This window comes from Alosa alosa, chromosome 22 (genome assembly GCF_017589495.1).
Source record: "Alosa alosa isolate M-15738 ecotype Scorff River chromosome 22, AALO_Geno_1.1, whole genome shotgun sequence".
NCBI classification, from domain to species: domain Eukaryota; kingdom Metazoa; phylum Chordata; class Actinopteri; order Clupeiformes; family Clupeidae; genus Alosa; species Alosa alosa.
The window spans coordinates 27,887,855-27,906,009 of NC_063210.1; the positions used below are offsets into that span (position 1 = coordinate 27,887,855).

Below are 18,155 nucleotides of genomic sequence, written 5' to 3' on the forward strand. Positions count from 1 at the left end.
CTTGTTTTCTCCCCAACGTTTTCTCTGGTAGTTCTTCACTGATCTGAGATAATGAGCGAACTACCTTAAGTATCTAGCGTCTCGGGAGAATATTTTTTTTTTTTTAAGTTTTCTAACATCTCTCCAGTGTAATAGTGGGCATGTTAAGTTAACCGTAGCATTACCTACACAGTAACCCCATGGTAATGCGATGCGAGTGATCATAATAACATATCAAATGTGATATAGTCCTTGATAAATAACCAGGCTATGAACTCATAAACAACAGCATTTTGTCACCATTTGTCATTCACTGTGCTGTGAATACAGCATTAAGATGCTAGGCTAAAGAGCTTGAGATTCAGAGAACCTGCATGGTTGTGCTCATCCTGTCAGAAAATAGCAATTTGATCAGTGATCATGCATCATATCAGCGCAAGCTTGGTTTGAAACTGGTTTCTGGGGATGGGGTTTACACAATCCTTCACTGGGCTAGTGCCTGCTGTGTTAATATGACCGTGCTGATGCTAACAGCTGCAGCTCCCTCAAATCTATAGTTCTCATGCATATTAGGCTAGCTTTTGCCAATGAAAATGAATGCGACATAAAAAAAAAACAGTAGGCTACTGCTCCTAACTGAAGAAACGTTTACATTACTGTAAGGAAATTATTATTATTATTATTATTATTATCATTGTATAACCATTTGTGTAAGCAGAAATATTGTTGTGCTGAGTTCTAAGTACAGAGAGTTCAAGTTAAATGTTGTTGTGCTGAGTTCTAAGAACAGAGAGTACAAGTTAAGCGTGCATCCAGACAGACAGGAACTGCACCCTGTCTGTGTGTGTGTGTGGGTGAGATAAGAGTATGTCACAATGAAGTCGCTATGTCTTGCTTCCTATTTTCTGTGTGCATCTGTACAATAAAAGACACAGCTTTTGGGCTGCAGAGTCAGAGACTGATGGTGTGAGGAATTCTTACTTACATTAGCAGGCTCTCCTCTTGGTACCAGAGTTTGTGGGCAAAGCCATACTATGTGTTGTGGTTCTTGTATCTATATGTTGGGGTTAAATTCCCTGACAGTTACCAACAATGTTAACAACAAACTCAGCTTCACTGCTGCAAACAAAGTTGGCTATATGCTTGAAAAGAATGCTCTCCTGCGTCTATTTCATGCTGTTCTAATTTGGTGGGGAAGGTGTGAGGGGAGGAACGACAGGATTTGCCTCTTGCTCATGAATATTCATGACATGTTAATGACCTCGCCTCTGATTGGCTAACAGTACTGTGACGCTCCCTCCAGTGCATCCTCATCCGATTCTGCCTGTGCTATGCTCCATATTCAACTTTACAGTGCCAAAACCTGGCTAAAACTCGAGTCAAAACTATTGCACAAAATGTCTTCGGAGATACTTCATGTGTTTGATCCTAGTATTCGAGTAGGAAGAAGAACCGCTTCCTGATCGTTTGTCGGTGAACGTTGGTTTCCAACTCCACCAGCAGATGGAGCCAAAGCTGTCCGTGACAGCAGCCATCTCAGGGGAATGTAGCGCCCCTCCAGAACGCAGCCTCTCGTGACATCACAATACTCATACTTTTCATGAAGTATTCTGTTTGGGTACCTAAAGTAAATAAATGTGTATTACTGTCAAGTTACAAGATACTATGTAATAGTACACAGGACATTCACTATCTCACACAAAACTGTACTGGCACAATGGAAAAAAAAATATTTTAGTGACTGTGGTAAGGTGTATGATGTACTACAGTAAGTAGCACACCCACAAGAAGACATTCAGTAATATCAATTCTATCTGTTATGCAATTCATGGGTTTCATCAGGTCCATTTACACAGGTGTATTAATCAAGCACCATGCAGTCTGCATTCATAATTGAGGTAACTTGATTTTACACACCTAGCAAGTAATCAAACAAAACTTCATTGTAGGACTACAAAGGTAATAATGGCAAGAAGACTGAAGTGTAAATACCTGAGCTCTAGTGATAGCAACTTAGCCTAATAGTGCACGGGTATTGTGTTTTTGATTTTCCCTGTTTAGACTAGAACAATACCCGTCCTTAGTTGAGCATAATATATTGTTGCCAATCTTATTATTTGTGGTTTAACGCTTAGGTTAGAAGATTATAGGTTCAACAAGCTAAATCTCTGGGTAGTGTGGTCAGTTTCTTATGAGTGTAGCTACACCAGGCACGTAACTGAAGCATTCCGTTCGCGGAATTACAAATTACATTTGCTGCCAGGGCTAGTCTACCAACTCTACGTTGGCTTGTGAGCTCCAGAAATCGAAACTTAATCAAGCCATTGAAATCGTGTTATAGAGTCGTTTGGTGGGCTTAACATAATGCTTGATGGCAGAGTTGCAACGGTTTGGCTTGAATTCGCTGCTACTTGAAAACAAATATCCTATTGCGTCATATTGCGTGCAGAGGGAATTTGAAAGACAACTGATTATTCCGCCCCTCGGACTGAGCACTGCGAACGGTGAGTGCCCAGACCCTACATTTTAATGTGGGTCTGGCTCGCCAGGCTAAGCTTCTGCAACAATTAGCTTCCAATAGGCCTAATCAATGGAAGTAGCTACACCTGGCGCATGGCCTGTAGGCTACGTTAAAAAAAATAGACTATTCCTCTAATGGATTTCACCAGAGCCCTTCCTATTAGATATTGTCTGATTTTACACGTCGCGAACAGAACACTTCAGTTACGTGCCTGGTGTAGCTCCCTGTAATATAGGCTAGCCTAAGCCTAGCTTGTACCCTTTTCATGCATGCTAACGTGAAGAATATGAACATGCTATTTTGTAACAGTCGTTAGGTGGAAAAGTTTGTTTGTACTTACAGCCTGTGAGCTGGTGGTCGATCGTCGTGACGGTACAGGTCCAGGTTTTCAGAACATCGATGCAAAACCACTTTCTAACTGTAGGCAGGCACAGTGAGTGTGGTCGAAATGATTGGAACACAGAACTAATGTTGCACTATACTTCGGTGGTGGTGTTCCAACGATAAATTCCAACCATTTCTTCCTCAACTCTTCTTTCTAAGGCAAGACATGCAACATTGATGTGTTATTGCCACAAATAACACAGGCACGAATTTGCTCCACCATGTTAGCAACTTGCTGTTAGCTCCAACTAGCAGAGAGACAATCTCCTGGCCAAAATCTTCCTGCCTTCCTGTGGGCGGTCACAAGCCAAGGTGGGCGAGGCCATGAATAATTGTTTTCCCTTCGGCGTCATTGGGAAGGGCTCTTTCTGATTCGCTTGTTTTTCCGTGTATTTTCTTTCATTGGCTAATGCGGGCAATGGGTGTAGAAGATTATTTTCACGTGCAGCATGCATATTCAACTTGGAGTGAGCTATAGTATTTCGAAAGGAACAAGTACTAAACGGTTTCTCGGTGAATGAGACCTTTAAGCCACTTAAATCCATAGCCTAGATGAGCATTGCGCATACGTTACAACTTGACGTGATGGTGAAGCTAAATGCCCAAGAAACGTCACGTCATAAAAGTTGTAGGCCTACTAAACGCAAAAACTTAATGACAGCTTGTTCGTGGTGGTGTAGTGCTGCCTAATTGAAATGGGATAGGCAAGGGATATCTTATATTCGGCTATTACATGTGGCACATTTATTGGCCTTTTAGACTCTTTTAATTTATTTGATGAGGAACTGATAAAAACTGAGCATCAGAAAAGCTGTCATAGTCGATACATAAATCATTTATTATTATAATTAGGCTATTGATAGCCTACTATTACTTTACTACTATTACTGTTATTATTATTATTATTATTCGGATGAGCCAATAATGTAAATCTGAGTCTGAAATGTTGGCTACAAACAGTCTATACTGCTGTAACTGCACTGCTGCTATTATGTAAGGCAGTGGTCACCAACCTTTTTGAGCCCAAGATCCCTGACCTCGCCCTGAACAAAGACAAGATCTATCATGAAGCGTCAAAAGAGAATCAAAGCTAAAATACTTCCAATTTAAGGCCTTTCATTTAGGCAAATGTATCAGGTCAAAAATAGCCTATCACATCCTCCACCCCCTTATAGGCTACAGGCATCAATGAGATAACAACACTTAACATAGTCTTTATTTATATGATTTTGGTTTTGATTTTCTAATTGGAGTAAGTGTTTGTGACAACACGTCATGATAAATTTGATAATGTTTGATAATGTTTTGGTATGAAGCATCTTTCACGTAATGAATGCGCACTCTAGGGAGTGAAAGTAACCGTAATGTGGCCAAGGCCTACAATGCGCTCCATGTCTGTAGCTGTCTGTGCACGTACATAATCCATTGCATTCTTCAAATGGAGAATAAATTCCTGACAGTTCCTGATCGCCTGTTCACCTGTTATTCTCGGGATCTACAGGGCAAGTCCTAAAGATCTACCGGTCGATCGCGATCGACGGGTTGGTGACCACTGATGTAAGGGATAACGGCCGCCGAGGTGTCCTGTTATACGGAATTAATGGACGCGGGCGAGGGGCAAAAAGCTGGAAAGCTGGAAGCTTATCACCCGATGGCACTTTAAAGCAAAGGAAACACGCGGTTCCGTTTAAAAAGAAGCTCACTAGTTAAGCTTGTTGTACAACTTTCGTTGGCCCTATAACAGCGATAGCATGGACAGTTAGCTTGTTGACAGTTGATTCCATTGTTGCGAAGCCTGCAACCAAAGATTCTAGAGTGCTGCAACCGTCGTTCAGAATTAATAGCCACCCCACCAGCCAATCAGAAAAGAGTATTTCTTCTCTCCTGGTGAAATAAGTGAAGTTGTCGCAACTCTACCTTTATATGGCTCTGGGACGTCCATAAGGAATCAGAACTCCCATAAGGAATCAGAACTCCTATAAGAAATCAGAACTCCCATAAGGAATCAGAACTCCCATAAGGAATGTCCATAAGGAATCAGAACTCCCATAAGGAATCAGAATTCCCATAAGGAATAAGAACTCCCATAAGGAACCAGAACTCCCATAAGGAAACAGGGGCCTCATATCAGAGTTATACTGCATTTCATTGTCTTCATACTTGTACTCTGCACAATGACAAGTTGAATCTAACCTAATCTGAAATAATATGTATGTGATTATGATTGAATCTAATCTAATCTCAAATAATATTTATGTGATTATGACTGTGACACAGTGTAGTATGATTAAGTTTGTCTTTAACTCCTCCCCAGTTCTCCTTCAGCATCCAATTGGGCCGGGTTTTTCTGGGCCAGAGACAGAACGGCTCCAACCCCAATGAGGTGTCAGTGGGCATTGGCCAACATCACTCTGAGCACCCTATCAGGCTGATAGCGTAGCCATGCTGCAGTTAACCAGGAAGCCCACCCTCTCCAACTTCATCCAGCCAATCTGTGTGGAGCAGGGGGGGGGCCACTATGCATCCAGGGAACCACCTGCTGGGTTGCAGGCTGGGGCAACACCACAGGTTAGTGTGTGTGTGTGTGTGTGAGAGAGAGAGTGTGTGTGTGTGTGAGTGAGTGAGAGAGAGAGAGAGTGTGTGTGTGTGTGTGTGTGTGAGAGAGAGAACAAGAGTATGTGTGTGAGTGTCTGTGTGTGAGAGAGAGTGTGTGTGGTGTGTGTGTGTGAGAGAGAGTGTGTGTGTGTGTGTGTGTGTGAGAGAGAACAAGAGTATGTGTGTGTGTGTGAGAGAGAACAAGAGTATGTGTGTGTGTGTCAGTGTGAGTGTGTGTGAGAGAACGAGAGTGTGTGTGTGTGTGTGTGTGACTGAATGTGTTGAGAAGTCAAAGTCGAGACAATTGGACAATGTATGCATTTATCTCTACCTCTCTTTGACTTTACCATATATCTCTCCCCTCTCTCTCTTCCTCATCCCTCTTTCTTTCTCTCCCTCTCTCTCTTCCTCATCCCTCTCTCTCTCTCTCTCTCTCTCCCTTTGCAGGTGAGCAGCCTCTTAAGGAAGTGCAGACATCAGTGGTTGCCTGTGGCAACGCATCCTCCTCTGCTGATGACATCTGCACCAACACTGTTCAGATAGAACAGGTGAGGAAACAAATAGCTAACACCTCTCTTCCTCTCACTCTTTCTTTCTCTCACTCTCTCTCGCTCTAATTCTCTCTCTCCCTCTCAACAATCTTCAGATAGAACAGGTAAAGAGATGCTTCTCTTCCTTCCTCTCTTTCTCTCTGTCTATCTCTCTCTTCCTCTCTAGAGTCCATCTCTTTTCCTTCCTCTGTCTATCTCTCTCTTCCTCTCTAGAGTCCATCTCTCCTCCTCATCCCTGTGTGTGTGAGTGCACTGTGTGCTGGATTTAGTCTTTATTCTTTCATGTTATGTAACTCTGTTACTCTCTCTGTTGTCAGGGTGATATGGGAGGTCCTCTCATGTGTAAACAGGGGAGTTTATGGTTCCAGCTTTCAGTGGTCACCATCACCTCCTCTTCATCCAACTCCACCTCATCCAACTCCACCTCCTCGTCCAACTCCACCTCCAGAGACCTCGGCCAATCAGATCGCGCCTCAGTGCAGGTGTTTAGCCGGACATCTCGTTTCAGAAGCTTCCTGTCGAGTTTCTCCTTCCCCTCGACCACCACAGCGTCCAGTGGGGGGCGCCACTCCTGCATGGCCCTCTCCCTCCTCTCCCTCCTCCTCCTCGCACTCACCCCTCTGCTGGCCTCCCAGCACTAGCCTTCAGGTCAAAGGTCACGAATACCCACAATCCACTGCTGCACCTAGCCCTACACACCACTTGGTTTAAAACAACAACAACATTTACATGCAGGCCATGCTGCTATCAGGGATCAACGTTGTGAAGGAAGCACTGTCAGCTCATTGAAGTAACTGGACATGAGCTTTGTACGTGACTGGCTATCTGCACTACAAGTGACCGCAGGTCCTCTGGTTTGATGTTAGCACTTTAAACCAATAGTTGTTATTTATTGCAATGAAAATGTTCAATTTTATGTGGCAGTTTTAGATGAAAAGTCCATTTTTGTCTGTGACGTTGACTGTGACTGTGATGTTTTGTATGTAAGCGAGGCAGGCCTTTAACTAGTTAGTTAGTTAGTTTATTAGTTAGTTAGTTAGTTAGTTTATTAGTTGCAGCCCTTTGCTATAGTTAGTTTATTAGTTGCAGCCCTTTGCTATAGTTAGTTAGTTAGTTTATTGGATGCAGCCCTTTGCTATAGTTAGTTAGTTTATTAGTTAGTTTATTAGTTGCGGCCCTTTACTATAGTTAGTTAGCTCGTTTATTAGTTGTCCCCTTAGGGAAATTCTTTTCCACATTTTCCTATTTCAGACATATTTCAGACACCTCAGACATTTGACACAGACATGTTCATACATCATTGGGGTTCATGGGGAACATACAATATTGCACTGCACACATTATCTGTGGGGCTTTGTCTCGTTGAGTATTGGGATGGCTGAGGGGATTAGGCTTCTGCTGAAGTAGCCTTTATTGCATCTTATGCTTCTAAGTATATATACTCTTTTGATCCTGTGAGGGAAATTCCATACCTCCTGCCAGAGGGTAGGGGTGAGAAGTAACGGTTTAGTGGGTGAGTAATGTCCAGGGATATTACATGAGCGATACGTGTGATGGCCCTGGTGTTTAGTTCTTGTAAATTCGGGGTGTGGAGACCTATTGTTTTGGTGGCAGTATTGGTTATCTGGGTGAGTTTGTTATGCGTTTTTACAGTAAGCATGTTGAAGAAGCAGGTGGAACAGTATGACAGGATGGGTTGGACAATGCTGGTATACAATATAACAGGATGGGTTGGACAATGCTGTTATACAATATAACAGAATGGGTTGGACAATGCTGGTATACAGTAGTAGGAGTAGATGGGGGCAACATGAAGTCCTTTTAGTTTGCGCACTGCTGACAGTCTCTGGTTTCCTTTTTTTTGGATGTTGTGTGATGTTCAAAGGTGAGGTTATTGTCAATTGTGAGTCCAAGGTATTTGAAATGGTCTACGATATCTACTGTTTCCTTGTTAATGATGATGGGGTGGTGGGATTGTGCATTTCCAAAAAACATTTCTTTTGTTTTTCTGATGTTGAGTTTGAGATAGTTATCTCCACACCATTGAGTATCTACACTTGCACGAGACTGCATGGTCAGGCTCCTTCCTTTCTTCTTGTTTACGTAGCAAATTATTGTTGTTTTGTGTTGCTGTTAAACATATCCCATGATGTATATACATCATACATATCTAATAGTAAGGGCTAATGGTTTATACTTGATAGAAAACACAACGATACATGGGTTTACATGGATACGTTTGGCTCAATCGGAATATAAATGACACATATTAACACCTCGATCAGAATATAAATGACATATTAACACCTTGATCGGAATATAAATGACACATATAAACACCTTGATCGGAATAAAACTGCTGATCCGATTAGAATTTTAATCAGAATGAAAGAGGTGGTGAACTCCGTTTTTATTCCGATTGAACAGCCGTGTATACGGCCAATCAGATTGAACAGCCATACGGCCAATCAGATGGCCCGCTGTATCTTCTCCAGCCAAAGCAAAGCAGCGACGGCTATTCCTATCAAACGTTCTAGAGCGCTTGAGAGCACCTGATCATAATCTAACGTACCCCATGTAAAAGGATGACACCAAATTTTATTTGGAAGAGTTTGGATCAGAATGACAAAAAAACTGATCGGAACAACAAAAAAAATGATCGTAACAACAAAAAACCCTATCGTCTCTCTTCTTAAGCCACAGCACAGGACTGCAGGGTCAGGTCCACCAGCAAAATAGTGTTGTTGTGTGTTTCTGTTGAACATATCCCATGATATCATAAACACTTACATCATACATATCTACTGGTAATGGTTTTGTGATTTTATTTAAAAAGCAATTAAACATATTTTACTGCTCTCTGGCTGTTGTGGTTATTATAATAGACAGGGCAAAACCTATTGATTAACGATCAGATTAAGGTCACTACCAAACTTTTCTCAGTTGATCCTATAGTACCTTTTCACATAGAATCTATTTTTACTAGGGACATTTTTGTTAATGAGATAATTTGTAAATTTGAATAAATTATCAGATATAAATATATCTCAGACATGTATTGATCATTTGACTCTAGACAGAGCCATGTCTTCTGGCCTCAACACATTCAAATGTTATCAAATAATTATGCAAATTTATGTTTTTTTTATGTAATATTGCAAATTGGAATAATCTAAATGTTTTTGTCTTGAATGAGTTTCTCTCTATAAGAACATCATATCAAGGAGAATATTGATATTCTTTCACCAGATTAATCTAGTAGTATTCGGTGCGTTATTTTGTGAAAGTTGTGCATTATTTTGTGAAAATTGTATTTTCATGCAATTTTCATGTAGTGTTGCACGGTGCACCGATACTACAAAAGTATTGCAATACCCTGAAATTAAAAATGTCACGATACCTAATTTTATTAGTATCAATACTTTTAATAATGACCGTGTTCTTTTGAAGTAACATGCTTGTGCGCAAGGCAAGCTTCTTGCGCCTCCTCCCCTAGCATGTGGCTGTGTCTTTTCTCCTCACACACACATATGCACAGTTGTCGTGCCATGAACAGCGAGACATGGCTGCTAGTTTAAGTGATGCTATGGTAACACATAATAATAGGCTAATATCAATGCCATGCCATGCTATTATGGAAGGAAAGATTGAACTAAGATCATATCATAACATGCTTTACAGTGGGTACTATGAACGGCTGATCATTTTAGCAGCTGGTCAGAGATTCCTAACATTACTTTCTTCGCCTAAATTTTACAAACTGACGATAAACAGCATCAATAGTCAGGAAACAATGTCTGTGGGTCTACCTTTGCTGTAAATACATTTCTGCTAGCTTACGTAAGCTAATTTAGTTAGCTCTCTATGTAGGGAGGGAGGCAGTAGGCAGCTGTCTCCCGTTTGGAACACACCCAATGTCTGTGGGTCTACCGTTGCTGTAAATACATTTCTGCATTTTTTGACGTTTGCAGGTGTTGCTACTACCACAGTGGAAAGTGTGGAAATCAATAAAGTATCTATCTGCTATAAAGTATCTATCTGCTATAAAGTATCTATCTGCTAGACCGGAGGGGATCAATAAAGTACCTATCTGCTAGGCCGGAGGGGATCAATAAAGTACCTATCTGCTAGGCCGGAGGGGATCAATAAAGTATCTATCTGCTAGGCCGGTGTTACGTGGCAACTGGCACCCATGTTAACTGGCTGCGTTGGTGACGTTTCTTCGACAGATTTGTCACTCCTAGCGTTCATGGGCTTCAGAAAAACCTTTTTCGAGTGAAAACATCATTCCGCATCATTCACGTCACGTAATGTGTGAGTCAGAGGTCAGAAACTTGGGCTAGATTTTGCTAACAGAGTTGCCCAGTTAGAGGCACGTTGTAGTTCGTTTGTAGTCCATGTGGCCTTTCATGTCCAACAGTTTTAATGTGAACTTGGGAATTTGCCGTTTTTGTCACTTGAAAGCTGCATATCTTTCTTTCACAAGCGTCTTACACTATATGTTAAGCAGTTGTTTATTTAGGATTAGTGAGTGTATGTTTTAACCTTTGTTGTGGCATCTGTGTTTGTCACACATTCCGACGGCAAAGCAAATGAACACTTGCTGTGGGAAAAACAAAGTAGCCACGGGGGCGGTCCTTGTCATTCCGAAGTGCCATGAATGCACCAACTTTCTAATGGAAACTGGAGACGAATACAATTATGCATGACATATTTAAATGTCAAAATTGTCTGTAGTATGCTATATGCTCTGGACCACAAATATGACACCAAAAAATAAATACCTACAGTAAATAGCCTAATAGTAACTCCACGTGGGTATCGAACCTGCCTCCTAGTGTTAATGAAACTGCCACTGAAACTGGTAACCATTCATCTACCTACTTGTGGCACAAACCACCTGACAGATCACAGTGAAATTTATTTCACTTTTACAATTAAAAGAAGTCAGCTGATATATGTTACTATGATTGTAGCAAGTTAACACGGCTGATCCTGGTATATGGCTACCTACCATGTTATCTTGCTACAGTTGCCCAAGCCAAGTGGTTAAGTTTTCAAACGTTTCACTGACTGCTGGTTGAGGAAGAATTGCTGGTCTAAAAATAAATAAATAATAATAAAACAAATGAAACCTGCTGCGCCACAGGAGAAGCGCCAGTTTACAAATGTAGAAATGAAGTATCAAAACAACTGAACAACTGTTTAAAAATAGTGTGTTGCCACTAAAAGTGCAGTAAGGTATTGCGTAGGAGGTCGCGCTAGTTTGTATAGATTTTAACCAAGGACCAAACAAAACACATCAGAGAGTTATCTCACCCTCCCTTCACCTTCACTATTCCCAGAGAAACTCCACGCTGCGTTTTGTTTTAGTTTGCGGGACAGGCTGCTCACTTTGTGTCCCGTTTTCGGGGGTATTCCAAGTACGTGGTTTAGTGACTAAACCTGGGTAAGTTAACTCATAGTAAGTGGTAAACCTCCTACAACAAGAGCCCTATGGCATTGTTTTGTTAGGAGAATGAAGCCATACAGCTCTTCTATTAGGAGGTTTACCACTTACTCTGAGTTAACTAACCCAGGTTTGTCACTAAACCACATACTTGGAACAACCCCCTGGGCTGCCTACATAGACCTGTTTTTTTTTTTTACAGTGTAATCACGGAATGGGCAGCTAGCAGTGGTGAGGAGCAGGGTTGTGCACAATTCGAATTGCAATTCTGCTTCCTGTTTGCTACCTCAATTGAAATGTAAGTGAAATTCAAGAATTTAATTGGAATTTAAGAGCCAGTTTCAATTCAATTCTGGAATTTTGCACAAGCCTGGTGAGGAGATGATTGCTGAATGTGACAAAAGATGTTAAGGGCTTGAAATCGCGTAAAATTCCTTACTGTACCTTAAGGCATGAACCTCACTACAAACAAAAAAATCAAAAAAGAAGTGGATAACAAAGTCCATCAGTCCTTCCATAAGAGGACTTGAATCCTCTTGAATTCAAGGGTTTTGAGTGCATGTGTTTGAAGCAAAGCTAGATGGAATTCCAAAGAAATAGAATAGATAGAATTATGTGTTCAGTGACATGAAATGGTGTGTGTTCGTGTGCCCCGTTTTGAGTTGGTCCCGATGAAGCATCTACAAAAATACCAATACGAACCAATCAACAACCATATTCATTCACCTTTGAATAAACACAAGGGTTGATGCAACTTCATCCTGGTATTCCAGGTTGAACACATAATTAGTCGCAAACAGAACAGCCAGCCCTGGGAAGAACGAGGACCCTTCACATAAGAAATGAGTAGAAATGTGAATATTTGGTTAGCATGTTGATTTACAGTATGCGCCCCTAAATGTTCCAGTTGCGTTGCGCCCCTAAATGTTCTGGTTGCGTTGCGCCCATAAATTTTCTAGTTGCGTTGCGCCCCTAAATGTTCTGGTTGCGCCCCTAAATGTTTTGGTCGCGCCCCCAAATGTTCAGTTGCGTTGCACCCCTAAATGTTGTGGTTGCGCCCCTAAATGTTTTGGTTGCGCCCCCAAATGTTCAGTTGGGGGCCACAGTGCTCCTAGTGAGAAATGTTAGTATGGAGCCCTGGAACTGTATTTCATCTGTAGGCCTATTAGCTTCCTTGTATACGTCCATGATAATATTAAGCTATGCGTCAAAATACCGATTTTTTTGAAGGCAGAGTGGCAAAACTGCAACACAACTTTGAGGCTATTGTAGGCTATAAGCTATATCCCCGATATTTTCGGATAGTAATGTTAGACTATGTGCCTCCAGAGAGGCTATTGTAGGCTATAAGCTATAAACCCGATATTTTCGGATAGTAACGTTAGACTATGTGCCTCCAGAGAAACACGTTGTGGGAAACACTGAAATAGGCTATAAAAAATAAGGCTTTATATCCAGTTTGAACCATTGTACCATAGCAAAATGGCTAACGTTAACAGCTACATTAGCTTATAACAGTTTGAACTATTGTACCATAGCAAAATGGCTAACGCTAACAGCTACATTAGCCTATAACTTAACATAAATCCCCTACATTAACAGCCTACATGTAGCCAAGAACGTAACAAAATAGAACATCAAGATAAAGCAACAACTTTTTAAATAAAGTATAGCTAACTCAATTACAATCAATATTCCATTCATGAGATAAGGAAAATATGAGAATCAACTTACCATGCACTTCTCCGAAGAAATCCCATTGTCTGAGTAACGGTATCCTAGCCTACTTTAAAATCAATAGCCCAACGGTCTTCTCAATTTACCAGACATTTTCCCCGTTCTTTTCCAATAATGCTTTGCATATTACAGTTCATGTACTGTATAATCAGACACATAGTTTGCATGTCCCAAAATGCACTTATTTTTACAGTCATCTGTTGTATTTTAGTAAATACAGATGGTTCCTGCAAAATATTGCTGTATATTTACATCAATTTTTAACAGTGTAAGATATATGCGGTCTGTTGTCAACAAGGTTCCCTTCATGAAAGCTTTTTCAAATGAATTTTAAAGTACCAATAACAGTTCTGGATGATGTCACAGTCGTTGCCATGTGAACCAAACAACAACAGAACACCAGAGAGGGAACTCATCAATCCTCTCCCTACCCAGCCTGATGGATAGCGATGGACAAAGATTCTAGCGGAGCTCTGTTGTATAATCTTTGGTCATGGATAGTATAGAATGCCATGGATAACACTGGCCTCCTGGAATATTTTTCCGGATGTCTCAAAGTCCAGGATGGCAATGCCAGCCAGAGTCCTGCACAGGTCCATTTTTTTAGACCCGCCCCCGCCCGCACCCGAGAAGTTCAGCACCAGATCCGACCCGTCACCTGTGGTGATATTAAAATGAAATCCGCACCCGCCCGGACCCCGTTAATATTTTGCCTGTTAACCGACCCGTGCCCGCGATAAATCACACACAAGCTAAAATCATTCAAATGAATGTGCTTTATTTTTTTTCTCGCACAATTGAAGCACGTAAAGGGCGACCTTTTTTTCATTATCCGTCCATAATGCCAGCAATCATCTGCCTCAACCTATGAAAGACATGCAAAACAGGGGGGCGGTGGTAGTGTAGTGGTTAAGGAGCTGGGCTAGCGTGCAGTAGTGTAGTGGTTAAGGAGCTGGGCTAGCGTGCAGTAGCCTGTAGGGCGGTGGTAGTGTAGTGGTGAAGGAGCTGGGCTAGCGTGCAGTAGACTGTAGGGTGGTGGTAGTGTAGTGGTTAAGGAGCTGGGCTAGCATGCAGTAGTCTGAAAGTTGTCGGTTCAATTCCCGGTTTCCATCGTTGTGCCCTTGAGCAAGGCGCTTAACCCCAAGTTGCTCCGGGGACAATGTGATCCCTTGTAATATAGCTGACATATGTAAGTCACTTTGGTTAATAAGTGTCTGCTTAATGTAATGTAATGTAAAAACTGATTTTTACACAGAACTGTATGTACTGTAGAGGGTATTTGGCTACACACACACACATTTATCGCACTGCTATTGGACTTTCTGTCTGCTTGTGTGGTGGAAGCTGTGCTGGATTCGAGCATGCTAGTGTCTCTCTCCTTTTCTATCTTGAATACGCTGGGTTCATATAGTCGGTTGACTGTCCAGCTGCTGGTTTAGTCGGTTGACTGACCAGCCGGAGATTGAGGCTTCGTGCTAGCTAGGTGATTAAATTGCACTCTTTGGACTGGCTGATGCATCAAGCCGTGTCGGAGTTTGTGTTTTGGCTATGGGGGCTTTCAGTACACACCCCTTGAACCCGACAGTTAAGCCTCCACCGACACCATCAACATCGAGGTGCTCCACCTCTGCCGGGCAGCGGGGATCCTCCGCAGAAACGCTACTTGCACAGAGGCGACGCCGCTCGGCTCTATCATCCGTCGGCGACAGGCGAAAAGCATCCCTCCATCATCTCCATGGGATTTCTTGCCTAATCAACGCGGTTTTCCAGAGCAGTCCGCCCCGCAATCAACTTCGCTCCCAACAGTGTCTGTGGAGAATCTACAGCGACCAACAACGCATGAGAATCTGTCTCTCACATCTTGGACAACTTCGATGGAGCTGCTGAGAATGTCACATCACCATGTCAGACTGCGCCTGAACCGCCGCAAGACCTTCATCCGAAGGTAAAGGTTCTCACAGCTGGTTCACCGCAGGAAGTTCTGCAGCATGCGCAAGACCCTCCTCCCGTCAAATTTGCGTTATTGAACGCACAATCTATCTGTAACAAGACTTTCATTTTAAACGACCGCTTCACGTTTCATCACCTGGACTTTTTATTTATAACGGCTCAGCGGAAATTACGTCATTCCACTTGGTGAACTCTGCCCTCCTCACTGCAGCTTCATGAATTCCCCTAGGGCTACTGGTCGTGGAGGTGGTCTGGTCACTGTTTGTAATAACAACTTTAAATGTAGAATTGTACAAATTGATATGTTCTCCACTTTTGAGGTACAGCTTGTAAAGATAAATGCCACCCTCCTCTGTGCATTAGTTTACCGACCACCAAAAATTAAGCTTAATTGTAATTTCATTCAAGATTTTGCTGATCTACTATCTTTTATGGCCTCTCGCTCTGACAATTTCATGATTTTAGGGGATTTTAACATTCACATCTGTTGCCCATCAAAACCTTTGGTTAAGGACTTTTTATGCCTTGTGGACTCTTTCAATCTTGTGCAATCTGTTATGGCCCCGACGCATCAGAAAGGCCACACATTAGACCTAGTATTGTCTTATGGTTTCAATGTTTCCAACTTAGAAATTATGGATGTTGGGGTCTCTGATCATTTTTTGATTTTTTATTTGAATCTATTTTGTTTGGTCCCCTGTATCTCCCCCCTAAGTCCTATTCCTTTGCCCGTTCTATTAATTCCACCACAGCCACAACATTCTCTAATACTTTCATCCTCTCTCACTCACCTACTATCTCTGTTGCTATTTCCACCTGCTCTGACATTGAAAAATTAGTCACTCTCTTTAATGCATCATGTCTTGAGACCTTAGACTGTGTTGCCCCACTAAAACAAAAGCGTGTCAAAACTATCACCACTCCATGGTTAAATGCCACGACCCGTTCTGTCAGAAAATCTTGCAGGAAAGCAGAGCAAATGGAAAAAGAGAAGCTTCAGGTCTTCTATGACCTTTTCAGAGATTCTCTAAAGACCTACCAAAACTCTGTTAAGGCAGCAAAGGTTGAGTATTATGCTCAGCTTATCAACAATAATGCTCATAGGCCAAAAGTTTTATTTAATACCATTAACTCTATTATAAATCCTGCCTCTAAGGTCATCTACTCTTGCCCCTTCAACAGAAATCTGTGAGAAGTTCCTCAAATTCTTCATCGATAAAATTGACAAAATAAAATCTCAAATCTCACCTCCAGATTCGGATCCCTCAGTGATAGAACTTTCACCTAGCTGCCTCCAACAGTTTCAGGCTATATCTTCCTCCCAGCTTTCTGAGGTTGTCTCCCATATGAAATCTACATCCTGCCACTTAGATGTTTTACCTGCACGCCTTTTTAAAGAAGTTTTTACCATCATCTGCCCTCTTGTATTGGCCATAATTAATCACTCACTAACCAATGGAGTGGTCCCCTCAGGTTTTAAACGTGCAATTGTGCAACCTTTACTTAAGAAACCTAACCTTGAGCCCAGTGACCTGAAGAATTATAGGCCTATTTCTAAATTACCTTTTCTGTCAAAGATACTAGAAAAGGTTGTCCTCTCTCAGGTTTCTTCTTATCTGAGTGAGTTCAATATATGTGATAAATTCCAATCAGGTTTTAGATCTCTGCACAGCACTGAATCGGCCTTGCTTAAAGTCCAAAACGACATTCTCTTAGCAGTTGATTCTGGATCTTGCGCCCTCTTGGTGCTTCTTGATCTGAGTGCAGCATTTGACACCATTGACCATAACATCCTATTAAAACGCTTGGAGGATGAAGTTGGTCTCCAGGCTTCTGTTCTGCAATGGTTCTCTTCTCATCTTAGTGATAGATCATTTTCAGTTAGTTTAGGCAATTTCTCCTCTTCCTCTGCCCTTATAAAGTGTGGTGTTCCTCAGGGTTCCATTTTGGGCCCTCTTTTATTCTCTCTTTATATGCTACCCCTTGGCTCAATTTTTAAAAAGTATAACATTCAGTATCACTGCTATGCAGATGACACTCAGTTTTACCTGCCTGTTAACACTAATGGCATTTGTTCTTTGGAGAATATTTTTAACTGTCTCAGTGACATCAAATGCTGGATGGCAAGAAATTTTCTTCAACTGAACGAAAGTATATAATGATATAATTATTTTTGGCCCTCCAAGTGATGTTTCTATCTTGAAAAATGCACTAGGACCTCTCTCTGCAAACTGCCACAGTGAAGTAAAGAATCTTGGGGTTTTCTTTGACTCCTCTTTAAATTTTAATAAGCAAATAAATAGTGTGGTCAAAGGCAGCTTTTTCCAGTTAAGAACCATTGCAAAACTGAAGCCCTTTTTTTCCTTCTCCGATCTTGAAACTCTTATACATGCTTTCATAACATCTAGACTAGATTATTGTAATTCATTATATGCAGGCCTGACCCACTCCACTCTCAACAGACTTCAGCTAGTTCAAAATGCAGCAGCTAGATTATTAAGTGTCTCTAAGAAACGTGAGCATATAACTCCTGTGTTGGCTAAGCTGCACTGGTTACCTGTGAAGCACAGAGTTAAGTTTAAAATTTTACTTTTTGTCTTCAAAGCCCTCAGTGGTTTGGCACCTAGTTACATAGGTGACCTACTAATTCCTTACAGCACTCCAAGATCACTTAGGTCTTCATCTCAGAATCTTCTCTATATCCCCAAAACACGCCTTAAGACTAAGGGTGATAGAGCCTTCTCTGTTGTTGCCCCCCAACTCTGGAATAGCCTACCTGTACATATTAAGTCCTCTCCAACCATTCTCCCAAGCTTTTAATCTACCTTAATACCCCCCCACACACACACACACACACTCTTTATTCTTTATTTTATTTTTGACCAATTTGTGTATTATTTCAATTATTTATTTATTTCCCCCCCATGTTATATTGTTGTTGTACCATTGTCATTGTTTTATGTTTGTTTGTAAGCACTTTGGTTCAACT

General features: G+C 41.5%; 1 protein-coding gene and 1 long non-coding RNA gene across 2 annotated transcripts in view; both read left to right on the top strand.

The window, feature by feature from the left end:
- The window catches only part of LOC125287526 (transmembrane protease serine 9-like), an 86,891-nt gene that overhangs the window by 14,497 nt on the left and 54,239 nt on the right, over positions 1-18,155 (top strand). The window lies entirely within an intron of this gene.
- On the top strand, positions 5,407-8,888 carry LOC125287548. Its single transcript, XR_007192375.1, has 3 exons — positions 5,407-5,452; positions 5,927-6,027; positions 6,348-8,888. It is a non-coding gene; the product is annotated as an uncharacterized LOC125287548 (long non-coding RNA).